Source organism: Nomascus leucogenys, chromosome 20 (assembly GCF_006542625.1).
Source record: "Nomascus leucogenys isolate Asia chromosome 20, Asia_NLE_v1, whole genome shotgun sequence".
Lineage (NCBI taxonomy): Eukaryota > Metazoa > Chordata > Mammalia > Primates > Hylobatidae > Nomascus > Nomascus leucogenys.
This window is the reverse complement of record NC_044400.1, coordinates 27,434,331-27,438,864: the sequence shown is the minus strand read 5'-3', so window position 1 is coordinate 27,438,864 and position 4,534 is coordinate 27,434,331. Positions and strand designations below refer to the sequence as shown.

Sequence of the window (4,534 nt, the reverse complement as noted above, 5' to 3'; positions counted from 1 at the left end):
AATTAAAAAAAAAGAAAAGAGAAAAAGAAAGGAAAGAAAACAGAAAAAAAAAGATAAACTGGCAGATTTGAAACAATTGTAGGTTTAAGAGGAAAGACGTATAACGAATAGCTGGGAATGACACCGTCAGAGATGGGCTCAAGAGCCGTGGTGGGAAGAGGCCCGCTGCCAGCGCCACCCCTGCTCCCGCCCTGCTGATGTGGTCACAGGGAGGGGCTGCAGTGGACTCAAGAACATTCCTGTCATCCTGATGAAGTCAGAAAATAGAAACTTCACTCTTTTGTCTTCCTGTTAGCAGGTGTTTGGAAGCCTTCAAACAGTTTGCAAAAGTCTCAGCAAGCTGAGAGCAGGGGCTCTTGGAAGCCCATGGGGGATGTTTGGCACCTGTTTTGCTGGTAAAATGCGAGGAAGTCCATACGTACTCTTGCCACCCCCAGTGTGACCAGAGGGAAGTTTCTCCCCTCTTTACGTTGTAAATGTCTTGCATAATTTAGCCTCTCTTTTCCTGGTTAAACGTTACCCACAGCTGCCTGCTGAATGGAAAAATGACCAACAAATTACCAGGCAGGTATGTGTCTGTGAAGAATTTCCCACCAACCAGCAGGGATGTTGACCTTTCATTTTAACAACCTGGGGTTGTGAGACCATAAAAATCACTTGTGCAGAGGGTATAGGGTTGCAATTAATTGTTCCTCACAGATGCTACATGTGTCAGGAAGTGAGGGCTTTCTCTGATGATATAATGACCTTCATTCAGCCGGGCGCGGTGGCTCACGCTTGTAATCCCAGCACTTTGGGAGGCCGAGGCGGGTGGATCACGAGGTCAGGAGATCGAGACCATGGTGAAACCCCGTCTCTACTAAAAATACAAAAACTTAGCCGGGCGTGGTGGCGGGCGCCTGTAGTCCCAGCTACTCGGAGAGGCTGAGGCAGGAGAATGGCGTGAACCCGGGAGGCGGAGCTTGCAGTGAGCCGAGATTGCGCCACTGCACTCCAGCCTGGGCGACAGAGCAAGACTCCGTCTCAAAAAAAAAAAAAAAAAAAAAAAAAAGACCTTCATTCAGCCACCAGATCCTTTAAGCAGGTAACACAAGCCCAGTGGCAGAGTTTTTATTTTTTCCTTTAAAAAGCCATGTTTTCAGAGATTAAAAATTTGTTCTGCTTGCATTGAAGTAGGCCTTAAAAACAAAACAGATTTTTTTTTTTTTTTTTTTTTTGAGACGAAGTCTCACTCTGTCGCCAGGTTGGAGTGCAATGGTGTGATCTCAGCTCACTGCAACCTCTGCCTCCCCGGTTCGAGCAATTCTGCCTCAGCCTCCCAAGTAGCTGGGACTACAGGCATATGCCACCATGCCCGGCTAACTTTTGTACTTTTAGTAGAGATGGGGTTTCACCACATTGGCCAGGCTGGTCTCAAACTCCTGACCTAGGTGATCTGCCCGCCTTGGCCTCCCAAAGTGCTGGAATTACAGGCGTGAGCCATGGCGCCTGGTCCAAAACAGGCTTTAATGTCAGTTTATTGCACCTCAGCCTCTCAAAGCACTGGGATTACAGGTGTGAGCCCACCATGTCCAGCTGTTGAATGAGTTTTGACAAATACATACACTGGTGCAACCAGCCCCACAATCAAAATGCAGAATAATTCCATCACCCCAAAGTTCCCTCGTGCTCCTTTGTGGCCAATCTCCTCCCACAACCCCTGGTTCCAGGCTATGACTGATCTCATTTCTGACCCTATAGTTTGTCTTCTCTATAATTTCCTTTTTTTTTTTTTTTTTTTTTTTGAGATGGAGTCTCACTCTGCCACCCAGGCTGGAGTGCAGTGGCACGATCTCAGCTCACTGCAACCTCCCCTTTCCTGAGTTCAAGTGATTCTCCTGCCCCAGCCTCCCAAGTAGCTGGGACTGCAGGTGCCTGCCATCACGCCTGGCTAAACTTTTCTATAATTTCATATGAATGGAATCATATAGCATGGACTCATTTTTCTCTGTTTCACAGACCATAAGCATTTTGAGATCATCCATGTATCAGTAGTTCTTTTTATTGCTCGGTGAATGAAGCACAGTTTGTCCATTCACCAGCTGATAGACGTTTTAATTGCTTCCAGTTTTATGCTATCATTAATAAAGCACTTATAAATATTCATGTACGAGGCTTTGAATGAACATATGTTTTTATTTCTCTTGGATAAATACATACAAGTTGGATCTCTGGGTTATATGATAAATTTATTCTAACTTTATAGGAACCTGCCAAACTATTTCCAACAGCAATGTATGGGAGTCCCAGTTGCTCTACATCCTTGCCAATATTTTGTATAGTCAGAATTTTCAATTTTAGCCACTCTAGTGGGTGTTTAGTGATACCTCATTGTAGTTTTAATTTTGGCCCCTCATTTGACAGAGAATCATAGGCAGAAGAGTCAGAGCTTGGACTTCGCACCCATGGTCTTTTGAAGGCCACAGGCAGGGAAGGCAATGCCCATGCACCCAGGTCAAAACATGGGAGAAAATCTTACCCTGTGGAGGAAAAACCCACTTGTGGATTTGTTTCAAAACTTAGTTTAGATCTTTTGAGTTTTCACACTCGTGTGAGATATGCCTCCCTCAAACCTTGTTACTACCTTGGCACATTACATATCTGATGTGAAAATTAAATAAAAAAGAAAAGAAAAAAAAAGTTTAGTTTGCGAGGGAAACTCATTACCCACCTGTATTGTAATGGAGATGAATCTCCTAGAGCAATCTAAACTTGAGGCTTTTCTGGTTTTGAAAGGGGAAGAGCTGGCTTGGAGCTCCACACACTGGGCCACGATCTTGACCTCAATCTCCTCAATCCTCCTGGGCATCTCTTCAGGACCGTGGTCAGAGAACAGATAAATTAACAGTGTGTCAGGCACCGTTCCACACATTGGTGACCTGGGCCCTGTCCTTATAGCGCTTACTATCCCACGAGGAAGGCAGATGCCAAACAAGTGATTATAAGTTGTGTGCTATGGAAAGCAGGCGCAGTAAGCCAGGGGCACATGATAAGGGGACTTAACCCAACCCCAGCAGCAGGAAAGTGCCCAAGCCTTCTAGGAAGGGAAAGAATGCACACCAGGCTCTGGGGAGGAACTAGCAGTGTGAGTTAGAGGAACCCAGGGAAATCCAATATGGTCATGGCCTAAGAAAGAGCCTGACAAGAACACAGAGGCCAGGGTTAAGGCAGCAGGATAGGGCCTGGGCCTTTGTTTTTTCCCAAGTTCCCAAACTGTCCTGATGGCAACCAAAGTTTAAGAACCACAGCCTAAGAACAAGCCGCCAGCCTACCTCTCCTGAACCAAACACAGCCCCTGGTTGGATGGGAGTTGATTCCTCCAGAGCGCCCTGTCTTAAGCCTCCACACTGTGAATTCTCTATCACTTCTTTAATCTTTTTCCACACAGTGGGTTTTTTTCACTATTATATGGCTTTATTTACTTTATTTATTTTAGAGATGGAGTCTCTCTCTGTCACCCAGGCTAGAGTGCAATGGCGTGATCTCTGCTCACTGCAACCTCTGCCTCCCGGGTTCAAGCAGTTCCGGCCACAGCTTTCCCAGTAGCTGGGATTACAGGCGCCCATCACCATTCCTGTAAAATTTTTGTACTTTTAGTAGAGACAGGATTTTGTCATGTTGGCCAGGCTGGTCTCGAACTCCTGACCTCAAGTGCCCGCCTTGGCCTCCTAAAGTGCTGAGATTACAGGAGTGAGCCACCATGCCCAGCCTATTTATTTATTTACTTACTTATTTTTTTGAGACAGAGTCTCGAACTGTTGCCCAGGCTGGAGTGCAGTGGTGCCATCTCAGCTCACTGCAAACTCCGCCTCCCGGGTTCATGCCATTTTCCTGCCTCAGCCTCCCGAGCAGCTGGGACTACAGGCGCCTGCCACCATGCCCGGCTAATTTTTTTTTGTATTTTTAGTAGAGACGGGGTTTCACTGTGTTAGCCAGGATGGTCTCGATCTCCTAACCTTGTGATCTGCCCGCCTCGGCCTCCCAAAGTGCTGGGATTACAGGCATGAGCCACTGCACCCCAGCCTATTTATTTTTTAAATCAACTTTATTTAAGTATAATTTACAAACACTAAAGTTTACCAATTTTAAATAAAATATTCAATGGGTTTCAACAAATCCATGCAGTTGTAAAACCACCATTACTCCAACCATCACTCTTGCCCCTTTGCAGTCAAGCCCCTTCCCCCATTCCCAGCTCCAGGTGGCCACTGATCGGCTTTCTGAAACAACGGTTCTGCCTTTCTGTTCTTTCTTGTAAATACAGTATGTGGTGTTCTGTGTCTAGTTTCTTTTTTTTTTTTTTTTTTTGAGACGGAGTCTCGCTCTGTCGCCCAGGCTGGAGTGCAGTGGCGCGATCTCGACTCACTGCAAGCTCCGCCTCCTGGGTTCACGCCATTCTCCTGCCTCAGCCTCTCCAAGTAGCTGGGACTACAGGCGCCCGCCACCACGCCCGGCTAATTTTTTGTATTTTTAGTAGAGACAGGGTTTCACCGTG

At 46.3% G+C, this 4,534-nt stretch overlaps 1 pseudogene; it reads left to right on the top strand.

Moving 5' to 3' along the window:
• Positions 1 to 2,532: 2,532 nt before the first annotated feature.
• On the top strand, positions 2,533 to 2,646 carry LOC115831972 (annotated as a pseudogene).
• The last annotated feature ends 1,888 nt before the right edge of the window (positions 2,647 to 4,534 follow it).